General features: G+C 39.3%; 2 long non-coding RNA genes across 3 annotated transcripts; one reads left to right on the top strand and one right to left on the bottom strand.

The window, feature by feature from the left end:
* Positions 1-477: 477 nt before the first annotated feature.
* LOC311433795 lies at positions 478-5,681 on the bottom strand. The gene is made up of 2 exons (XR_014690958.1): positions 5,300-5,681; positions 478-1,520 (listed from the first exon to the last, which is right to left on the bottom strand). It is a non-coding gene; the product is annotated as an uncharacterized lncRNA (long non-coding RNA).
* Positions 5,682-6,243: 562 nt separating this feature from the next.
* Positions 6,244-11,783, top strand: LOC311433796. Of its 2 annotated transcripts, XR_014690959.1 has the most exons (5): positions 6,244-6,378; positions 6,467-6,721; positions 8,244-8,369; positions 8,499-10,368; positions 11,013-11,783. It is a non-coding gene; the product is annotated as an uncharacterized lncRNA (long non-coding RNA). The 2 variants fall into 2 exon arrangements; XR_014690960.1 differs by lacking the exons at positions 6,244-6,378; positions 6,467-6,721 and adding an exon at positions 7,821-7,930.
* The last annotated feature ends 260 nt before the right edge of the window (positions 11,784-12,043 follow it).

Here is a 12,043-nt window from a genome sequence, read left to right as displayed (position 1 = left end):
TCTTCTGTGTAATCCTGCCAGGAACAGTGTTTTCTTATGATACTGCAGTGAATAAAACCTAGAACTAGAGAAATATAAAAACTCAGCAAGAGAAATAAAGTAGAGAGACAATTCTTCCCAGCTATAGCTGAAATGGAGGCTTATTGGGTTTCTAAGGCATTCTGGCCTTCAGACTCTAAATAAATCTTTATTGTTTTTATTATATATCTGAAAGAAAAGAGACTGCTGAGTAATAACAAAGAATTTGCAGACCTGTTTGTACAACCTGAATCCCTCATTTAGGGAAGTTTATTGGGTGATCAAGGACTCTTGGGAGAAGAGGTGATGCAGTCCTCTCTCACCTCCTGGACTGCTCAGAGCTTCCCATAATGTAGCTATGATGCTGTCACTTCACATATGCACAAAACAGTGATGTGCAAAAGAGAGTACGGCTTTGGTATACAGCCAAATACTTTGAAATGCGATAAGATCATTTAAGGCAGATTTTGACCAAAAGTAGCACTCCTACCACAACAGATCTTAACAGGGACCCATACCCATCCAACTCCTTCTATGTTTGAAGTCAGTTAATGCCTTATAAACTTACAACCTCTTTGAGATGGCCTGCATTGCTAACACTTTTCAAACTGGTAGAGAGGAATGGAAATCTGCCATGCCTCAATGCTCAGCAATCAAAATACTTATGGAAACCCTTCCCCCCAGAAAAGAAAAAACAAAAATCTTCCCTTCCCTTCCCTTCCCTTCCCTTCCCTTCCCTTCCCTTCCCTTCCCTTCCCTTCCCTTCCCTTCCCTTCCCTTCCCTTCCCAACAGCTCTATACTGATACTAGCAGCATTTGCAAACATAGTATAAAATAGAACTGAGTTTTTGGTGTTACTCCATCTTCCGATGTTGCAAAACAAATATATTATGCCTAGTTTTAGGGCAATTCCGGGGAGTCTTACAGAGCTCCTTTTCAGGCAGTGCTCATGTCAGCTTCCATGAGCTTCAGGATTTCATCTTTCTCTTGCACATCATGTGATCTCAGATGAAACAAGGTTCCTTGACAGTTATGCTCAATATCCTATTTTAGGAGGAGGCTTTATTTTTCTTTTTGTGAAAGGAAGAAATAGAAGGAAAGGTGAAAGGGAGAACACCATGCTAATCTCAGATTTAGTATCACAGCAAGTAAGCAGTGCTATTTTAGGAAGCTGTTCAGGCACAGGATTCCCTTAGTCTGTTAATTCATTTGAATAAAGCATAAGCTAACCCCTCTCTTGACGTGTCGGTCACAGTGGACAATCCTCTTCTCTGCACACACATACAGGCAGTGACATGGAGCTACAATGAAAGCCACCACAATGTTTGGAAGTACAGCTAGGTATAAATGACTCACTAAGCCTTTAATACTTCCGTCCACAGTGAGGCTTATGTCTAAATGAAAATGACATGATCCTTCTTCGAAATGCAAGGAATGAGTCCTTCTTTACTGCTTCCCCCATCCATGTTGTTGTTGTTCTTGACTTCTGAATAAGATGGTGCCTGTGGAGAAGCAAAGTAAGGGTTGGAAACCCCTTAATTTATTTCAGATGTGTCTAATGAGACTCCACCTCTCCCCACATAACCTCACATCTATGATAACTGGTGTCAGTTCATTGATCACCTGAGGCAGCTGGAGTAAAATCAGGCTTCTACCACACGTGGAAAATCTGATGCTGATGTTTGCAGAGGTTCTGGTCTCTGTGGGAGCCTGCAAAGCTGAGTTATGCACTATGGAAGTGCAGCATTTTTTCCGCATCCTATGCAGGGGGTGCAGGCCTAACATCCTCTCACAGTGGGAGAGGGAGAAGGGACATGCTCTAGGCTTGATAGTTTCACTGTGATGCTGAGGAAAATAAATCAGACAAAGCAACAACGTGGCCCCTGTGAACAGCAATGCTGAAAGAGTCCTGCTCTGCCTGAGCTGACCTGACCATGGTCCCACATAAACATCAGAACTAGTGTGCTGGGAAAAGAGAGTTCCTGGTCATCTAATAAAGACAACAGCACAGATGAAATTTAGCATGCCCGGGCTGGCATTTAACCATGTTACCAAAGCAACCTGCAGCCTGTAAACATCAGGAAACAAATTTACTTAAGGTTCCTGCTGACTTGTGCCAGTGGGGAAACTACGGGGCAGCAGAGGCCAACTGGAGGAGCCCAGCAGGGTGGTGGGCACCCATCTTCCCTGGCAGCAACCTGCCTGGGAGGAACACAGCCCTGGGGCAGGGGAGAGCTTCTGTGGTACAGCCAGGGGATGCGCTGATTCAGGGTCATCCCTCAGCCCATTCCAGCCCATCAGTGAGGCTGCCACACAGCAGAAATTTTAACAAAGGTCTAACAGCACCATGGTACTACTTCTGTGAAGAGTGACTATGCCTTGAGTGCATGAAGGTGAGATTAGCTACAGTTCTCTACCCTGCTATTAGGGCATGTGACACCAGACCTGTAACATACTATAGCCATGTGTTGAGATTCCAGAAGTACTTCACTGAGTGACTCAAACGTAGCTAGTGTGTATATTCAGCGCATCTCAGAAGTGAGGCTCATTCCTTTGGAGGTTCCTGTGTTGACATTTTTAGTATATGATGTAAGAATTCAAGGGCAGTCCATCATCAGATCACAAAGGCAACCTCCTTATGTTTAACAGGTAAAGAGAGGTCAAGGTTTTCCTTTTTAAAGTTAATTATTTTTATTATTATAAGATCAGCATGTTCTTGTTTGTCAGATTTCTGGTTAGAGTTGTAGGGTGTTTAGAAAAGTCACCTCACCACCACTAAATATGACACCACCTTGATAAATGTTGTTGTCTTGTCAAGTCAATATGAGATTATACAGCTTGAGACTGAGATTCTTTAGAAACTCAATCCACACATCATGCCAACACTACCTGAGTGGTCTAAAATACTTAGACTTAGATCAAAGATAACATGCCAACTCAGATCCTATTGGAGACCATAGAGTTTAGTTCATTTTCTTAAAGAAGAATAATTAGAAATATTTGACATTACACAATATTTCAAGGTATTCACTCAAAATAGGAATAAAAAATAATAATAAAGATCATAATAATACATTTGCTTTGAAATCTACACTTACACAGCACCTTTTACGTAAAGACTAACTCAAGACTGCAGAGTGCTATGATTTAACAAGCAAGAATCACTCTTCCCACAACTTATAGTCACACATACGCAGTGGAAAGGAGGATCTTTAACACCACATCAGAATACTATGAGGTTGGATGTAAACTACAGTGTCTCTGCAAGTGTGGGGGAATTCAGACAAAGGGAAGTTATTAAGCCAAAATAGAATTTGGTCAGGAAATGAGGCTGACTCACTCTCCCAACAATTATATCATCTTCTTCTAACTTTTCCTGAAAAAGATTAAAATCTACTGTTTTACAAGACATTGGTTTACATTGTCACGATATGCCCCTACCAAGCAGGGAAGTTGGCATTTTAAAAAACTCTCAAACAGACAGAAATAAAAATAAAATTAAAATAAATTTTCCCTGAAAATTTCAGAAGTTTCTGTTGTCTGTGCCTACCGTCTCAAGAATAATCCTACCTACACTTGATACAATGGCAAAACCAACCCTGATGACAACACTGTAGTGTTGGGCCTTGAGACTCCTACTCTAGTTTTCTGCTGTCAGAAGTATCCTGTTGAATGCTTCTGTAAATGGATATGCACAAAACTACAGATGACAATGGCAAACAAAAAGGTGACTGTCATAAATCTTCTTTCAAAAATCATGAATGGCATGGAGATATGTAATCTTCAAAACTGTTTCCAATACAGCACTCTTTCCATATGCCTGTGCATATTGGCTGAAATCTTCCAAGCACTGTCATTACAAGGGAATTTTATGAACATTAATTCAGTAGGTGAATGGCTAATACAGCAGTTTTGCTCTCTAATAGCATCCACATTAATGCTGAAAATAGCAACCTGAAAACATGTTATCTTGGAACCCATATTTGAATCAATAAGGTGATCCAATTTGTTTGTTTGGAGCAGCTTGGCCACTGAGCTGTGAAGCTCTGGCTCCAGCTTCTGACATGTTTCTGACATTTTAATTGGAAATCCTTTTAATCTGTTGGCCCATATACAATTAACTTCCTCTGGTAATATATTCACCTTTTAACTAAAATCATTGTGTATAACTAGAAGGAACTGTTATATCTTCATTATGCATTAAAAAAAAAAAAATGAAGAAATCATAACACTTTACTCAGTGTTTTCATTAAGAAAAATAATGGAATAAGTTAAGAACAATTATTTGGATGTGTATCCTCCAAAGTAATTCTGTCACTAAATTATTCTTCTAACATAGAAGGCTTTGTAGATGTAGACGCTAAGACCACTTAAAGCAAGAAGACCGTTAACCTTAGATTTAGTAACCTAGTTGGATTATCTGAAATTGCTAATTATTGCTTGTGAGGCTCTAGAAAGAGCCTCAATCTGATGTAACTAGTGCTTAAAAATAAAGCCTTTTGCACTGTTAGCAGAGAAATCAAATTATCCCTAGGAAAAGGGGATCACCTGTGAGGCATACCCTCCATTCTGCACCTGGGCTGACAGGGCTGACACCTGGGCTCCCTATGCAGAGAGCAAATAGGAGATAGCACTTCATCCAGATCAGCTACTCCCAAGAAACATACAATGTAAGAACTGGCTGAATAAAAATCACATCAATTAGAGAAGACTATTTCTGTGCAGAATTTTTCTTAGAATTTATACAGAAATAGATCAGTTCCTTGCACACTTGCTGCTTGTTTGATAGCACATACTTCTCTCCCAAGGCCATTACCAGAAAAGTCAGCTACTCACATGATGTCCCTTCACGTCATTTGTAATCTATTGTTTAGTTAATCCTAATATTTAATTAGACATTTCAATATAAAAGCAATTTGCAAGCTTCCTATGTACTCAGCAACAATTATGTATCAGCTTAGTAATAGAAGAATGACTAACATTTAGTTGAAATTCTCTCTAAAGACTACTGTGATATGTTTCAAATTGTTGATTTGTTTTTGCCTTACCAGACCTGGTAAGAAACAAAGACTTTGTAAATCTGTTTTTTGGGGGTTGTAATTCTTCTTGCTTTGCAAATGCCAGCGTATCATTTTGCAGCACAGTGACATCACAACAGAGCAGTATGTAGAGATTGCTCTGAATGCCCACACCATAACATAGCAAAACAAAGTTTCTGTGAGCAAGAAAATAGTTTCCAGGGTATTAAGCTTCAATTGCAGGCTCCAGGATGTGGACTCACCTTGGTAAAACCAGACTGATCCTATGAAAGCTGAGGCTTCAGCCAAAGCACTTGTTTGTAGCAGGGTACTTCGTAAGAACAGAACCAGACAAACAGGAAACACTCTCTCTGTCATCTAAATAATAAGCACCTTACCAGACTTCTATTCATACAGAAGAAGTCTAGTAATTAATGGATTTATGATTACAGGGTTTGGGTCCTAGCTGAGAGGTAAGAACCACTTGGTCCGACCACTGAGAGTTAAAAGTTTGTGGAGGAAAAGAGGGATGGGGCCACAGGAGGATGGAGCAGACGAAGGAGGGAAAAGCAACAGCATGGTGAGGGAGTGGTGGCTCGGGTGCAGGACCTGCGAGCCTTGCATGCCTGTGGCTTCTTGTGTCACTGGAACTGCATGGTGAAGAAGTAGGTAAGGAATTCAGCTGTGCGTCATTTACTTTATATCTGGTAGCATCTCAGAAAACTCTCCCCTCAGAAGCAATTTCAAAATACACTTACAGCACTTGAATGCAATACCTTAAAGCAATCACAAATACCAGCTAGTAAAAGAGTTGGCAGATGCTCACAATCTTTCAAAAATCAGAGATAAGGAAATGCTGGCTCTCTTTGTTTCTGCCTCCAAAAATTAGTTTCTCCAAGCACCACACATTTGTCCAGTCTGCCGGCTATCCTACTAATATTTTCAAATTCATTTTAGCCAAGGGATAGCAAAGAGAAGGAGCAGCCATTTTGTTTCCTTCACAGCTAAAGCAGGAAAATCTTACATGAATCAAAACTACTCAAGGGTGCCCATGTGATTGGTGACAAGGGAGGCAGATAGAGGCTGGGGGTCCTGTACTGAGAGCCTCTCCCGTGCTGTATTCCCCGCCCCCCCCCCCCCCCCCCGCACCTCTCCTTCTCTCTTGCTGCCAAAACTTGGGTATCCTCAGCAAAATCTGGGAAATGTTCTCCAACACAGTGCTGAAGTATGTAAGATCATCAAACTGCCTTTATCTTCTTAGGCATTACCACTCGTGGATATGAAACCTGGTTAGGGTAGAGAAAGGTCTTCCTTCCATGTACTCTACCCAGTTTTCCCACAGGTAATAATTTAATAATTAGTCTTCCAGATAACATTATAAGTGGATTTCTAGAGAAGTTATAAACAAAAATCTACATTTGTCCTTGCAGGGTGATATTCTGGATGCTATGAAACAAGAAACTACCAGCTTCATCCATCCTTGGATGCTTTTTCATTATCACTTTTGTGGTAGGGACCTAGTCAAAACTGAATGTAGGCAAAATTAAGCAAGTGCAGGCAGAAGAGAGTCATTTGTATGCCAAATGCTCATGTATCTAAGATTTCCTTTACTTGCATGGTGTTCTTCAATGGTGTCTTTGGTCTACTAAAGCAGAAAACAGTCTTTTGTTCTGGCATTGAGAGAGGTATGCTTGAACAGAGAATTGTGTCGCTTATAGCCATTACATTATTTTCACTTCAGTGCTTTAAATAATCTGAAAGTCTGTAAAGAAGGAAAAAGAAATACAGAAAATTCTAGCATATTTTATCCTGCGAAGAACTGGTTAAAGTATGTGTCTGTTCCTAGGTAGTAAGCTAAAGTAAGCTTCATTTTGTTTAGAAGCAAGACCAAATGCCCTGGAAAAGGCAATAAGTATTTGCTTTATGAAACAGGGTTCCTTTCACAGCTTGGGCTTCTGTCAGGGCAAGTTGGTATAGTTTTCTAATTAAAAATAAATAAATAAATAACTGACTTAGAAATCCCTCCTGTACACTGGGGAGAGGACAAGTCATAGGGTTTGGATGCAAGGTAAAGTGCAATTCAGCCTTTCCACCTTCAATGCTAAATACAATGCTGATCTCTGATTTGTCTTCCTTAAGACAAAGAGTTATGGAACAAATCAGAAAGAAAGACTCCTAAGGAAGAAAATTGACTTTATTTTTTTGGAAAACTCTTAACTCATTAGAAAGATGCACTGACTATTATACTGAGCAAGGGACTATGACAAACAGTACTGTCAAGTAAGTGAGCATACTCAGTATGAATGAGAAGACAGAAGAACTGAACTGGAAAACCCACACACCTTAAAGTTGTGCTTAATGGACAGCAACCTACTGTCTAACCATCACTTTTAGGAAAGTATGCAACTTCTTCAGGAGAAGAGGAATAGTGATGCAGGATCAGGCACTGGTTGCATTGATCTTAATGGCAACGTATTTAATTATTTCAGTGGGGAAAGGATCAGGCCTGTAGGTGAAAGCATGAAAATGTATCTCCATACTAATGAACCAGCATCAGCAGGAAAGAAAGCCTGTTGTGTGAAAACAGCTAATTGTAAATGCAAGTCTAAAAAGTAATTTTGCATTTATGTTTGCAAAAAGACAGGCAAGACATGAAAAACAAGCCTTTCAGCCAAGAAAAATGGATATTAATTCAGTTCCCCAGCTAGGGCACCTGTGCAAACAATACCATCCTCAGGCAGTTAAAACAGAGAACACCATAGCTAATAGGGTAATGTTGATTAACACCTGACCACTTCACAGGGAGTGAAGAATAGATTTGGCAGATTAGCAAAATGAAACGATGTCACCTAAAAAACCTTTTCACACTCAGTGCTTCTACAAGAATGTTCAAGGTTTGAACAGTTTTTCTTAGCCAAAACTGGAGTGTTTGACTATTTTTGTGAGGTTAGAAAAAAATGGTTATTATTTGGTAAATCTTAATGTTCCATGTAGATCATTTTTAAACTAACTTTGCTTTTAACCATTTAAAAAGCTGGAGCTTTTTTGCTGTAGACCAAGTTAATTTTTCAGCTATGAAAATATTTTTACACAAATGGGTATTTAATAGCTTAAGAATATTTTCATAATGTTTCTCAAAAGTAGAAATTTAATTAAATCAACTGATGATCATGAATAATTTCAATATAAACTATTTTTAATGTTCAGTAGAAAGATTTCTAATCAGATCAGGTTTGGTCCCATACAAGAGGATTTTGACAAAATTCTGAGAAAATCAGTTACAGCACCTGGAGACCTCGCTGCAGCACGTTACATCATGCCAAGAACTTGCAGGTGTGATTAGCTTCTTCTTTGAAAGACTAAATTTGAAAGTGGCCTTTAGAAACATGTAGGAAAGTGAGACTGTCTTTTTTTTTTTTTTATCCTGCATTTTATTTATTTATTTGTTTATTTATTTTACAGACAGAGACTTCTGTTGCCCAGGAGCTTTTAGTTTGTAGAAAATATGATTCATCTGTGTTCACATTTAGTTCTGGTGGTTCCACTTTGGTAGGGAAATGAACACCATGTGTTGAACACTGATATAAAAAAAAAAAAATCAGAATCTGAAAAAAATAGCCTAAGAGATCTGGCCTTATCCCATTGCTAGGAAGACTGGAGATTTGTGGTACCAGAATAGTTTCTATCTTATGTTAAGGTCTGTAACTAGATTGACAGGAGTTGAAGTAATCAGAACCCCTTAGATATTTTCAGCATCATGCATATACGTTGTCTACATAGCCTCAGACTGACCTCAGTTTAAGGTTAACTTGAAATTTGTTGCAAGTCAATTTAAAAAAAAAAAAAAAAAAGAAAGAAACACAACTGTGTTAGGTAACTGCCAACAGCTGAGCAGGGCAGAATCCCATCATGCAGACTGGGGCTTTTCTGAGCCTCCAACAGCCAACTCAAGCCATTCCTCGGCTGCTCAAAGGAGCCTATTCACAGTCCAGCAAAACACAGATGGTTTTTATTTACAGCTTGCCAGTATCATCCAGACTAGCAGCTAATTGAGACTGTACTATTTTCATGCTTGATCTTTGCTGAGCTATAAATGAAGAGCCTTGAAAAAATATTTTCCCTCATACACTTATACAGTGCACCTTATATTTGCCCTCCTCAAATTCCCAAGAAGTTACCAAGCAGTACCAAAAGCTCCTTAAAGATTATGGAGGACTGAATCATCACAGAATGATTTTTGAGTGACCTAGGAAAGCATTTTATATAAGAGGCTTCATGGATTGAGAGGGGAAAATGTAAGCAAGCCCTTCTAGCATAGGTTGGGAACTGAGTGTAGGATTAAAGCTTGGAAACTGTTCATTTTGATTTGTTCCAATCCCAGCTTTGCTGGGTGAGTCTGAGAAATTCTGGCAAACAGCTGTGTGAGAAACTGCCCTCACAGGAAATAAGGAACCACTGTAGGATGCACAGAATACCTCTATCAACTTTGTTTCTTAAAAAGAAACTGAAGCCCAGGAGCCTACCCCAGCTTTTATACGTGCTGAGTTCTTGCAGGACTCTGCTGTTAATTACATTTGCAGAGCAGGACAGAAAACAGAATTGATGTAAGGCTGTGGATATGGAGATTGGTAAATTCTAAGTTGGTCTGCAGGAAAATTGAAAGAAAAATAAGAGTGAGGATTTATTGTGTGAGAGAGACTGCTATCTGGAGTCACGTAAGGCTGCCAGTAGAAGATAAAAATACAAAACACGCTTGAAGTAGAATAAGCATGCAAGAATCTCACTACAGAATGACAATTATTTTCTTTATATAGGGAGAATTTTTAGGCAAAAAATGTGCTTCTTCACTATCTCCTAACTTGGTAAATACATAAAAATTTTGTCCATTTTATTTACATGCTTATTGTTATTGCTGTTAAGAATGAACCATAAACAGAGATCTGCAATCCTAGGCACTGTGGGGATGAAGAGAAGGAGGCAGTCCACACCCTGAACTGCTTACAGTCAAAACAGACAAGACAGCCAAAAATTAGAGAAAGGAGATAAAATCCACAAAAAAAAAAAAAAAAAAAAAAAAATCTATGGCAGCAAACACTATGGTATTTTCACAGTTGTACTGTCTTCCCAAGCCCTGGTTGCACTGGGGGTAGGGGCAGTAATGTGATAAACTAAAGGGATAGACACGCACATACACACACACACACACACAAAAAAATAAAAGAGAGAGAGAGAAACAAAGGAGGGAGTGAGAGAAGGAAGGCAAGCAAGAGGGAGAAGGCTGCAACCATCAAGGGCATATCCAGGGAAACAACAGTGAAGAGGCTTGGATAAGGTGAGCATCACGGTAAATAGCTGCTTGGCATCAACTTGCCAAAACTATAGCTAATATTATCAATGCTGATGAGTCTCGGCTCACTTTGTGGCTGTTGGCACAAACGCCCAGTTACAATTGCAAAGGCCATACATTTGGAAGGGCAGGAGATCCTAATCCTGCAGACAGATATGATTTTTCCCTTACACATTTCTAAATATGGAAAGAATTGGAAACATTTTTCTCTGAGTATCTTATTCTCCAAAAAATAAGGTTTGGGGCTTAGACAAAATTACACAGAAATCCATGGCAAATTCATGAAATTGTTTCAGCTAGGGGAAAGGAATGTGTTTATTTAAGTTCAAATGTTTTACTTTGACATTTTTAAACACAAAAATTACCTGTATTTATTTTAAAATTAATTAGATTAAACTTTACCTTAATTTCACTGGGCCTCATATGAATTTGTAAAATACTGACTAAGCCTAAAAATCATTATGCAATGTCCTGGGTGCAAGACAAGCCTTGTACTATTTGCCAGCAAACAGAGGAGTGCAATGAAAAGTTTGCAGTTGTGCTAAGCACAGCAGACAGAATTTATCTTCTGTGCTACCTTTCAACATGCATTTTACATAATATGTTGCTTTTCTGTTCCTTTTTTCAAGGTGATTTGGACAAATGTACACCTGATCAGTTGATCTGGACAATTCTCCTCATTCATCACCCAGTATGCTTGCTTACCCCAAAACACACACACACAATGTACTTTCAGCTTTTCAGAAACTGGGCGTTTTCCCTCAAATACTGGAGAAAATCGAAGTGGCTGCCTGTTGCTCCACAGGTTGCCGGTTTCAAGGTGAAAGGAGAGGGCGCTTTGAAGATGAGCTCTTTCTATGGAGAGTACCTTTCCAGAAATATTTTTGCACAGAAAATAGAAGGTTCCTAAACACCATGTGAGCAGTTCTTTATTTCCATGGTCTCACACAACCAAAGGGGCAGGCTTTAAGGAGCCATTTCCATATTAGGTTTAAGTTTACTTGTCAAAGACAATAACCTAAGTTACATCCAGGAATGAAATCCAAACAGGTGTAGCACTGAATGCTTCCTGCAAGAATGCTTGGTCAGCAAGCCAGCAGTGACATGCCACTCCAGCTGTAAGTAATCTTAACCTGGGGCCAAACTATGCAGGGCCTGAACTGTGCTATGCACTTGGCACAGAGTAAATTGGCAATCTAACAGGCAAAGACTTTGCTGTCTAAGTTTAGATGCGTTGCTACAATGAGAACAACCAATACATTGATTATGGACTAAGGGAGTGTAGGAATCACAGCCTTCCCCTCAAAACTGCTTGGATCTGGCACAAGTCATGTTTTGATGACGTTTCTATTAATTTTAAAGATATCATTCAATAAAATTGGGCTTCACCATGACAGAAACAAGCTTTAATGGGTGGTGGAAGGAGAGTGGGACAATATTTCTGTAAGACTTCAAGAACCCTTCTACTATGAACAGATTAGAGATGAGGTCACCCATACTCAGATCAATGATGTAGCCATCAAGACATAACTGTGAACTTCAAGAGGCACTTGAAGTTGCAGTATATAGAGTTGCAGAAAGTCTTTCAAACCCATACAAGGAGTCTGCATGTGATACATGGTTGTTAGGAAACCAATGAAGGATTCAAAGAGAAAGATAG

This window comes from Aythya ferina (assembly GCF_964211825.1).
Source record: "Aythya ferina genome assembly, chromosome: 3".
NCBI lineage: Eukaryota > Metazoa > Chordata > Aves > Anseriformes > Anatidae > Aythya > Aythya ferina.
This window is presented reverse-complemented; position numbering and strand designations above follow the sequence as displayed.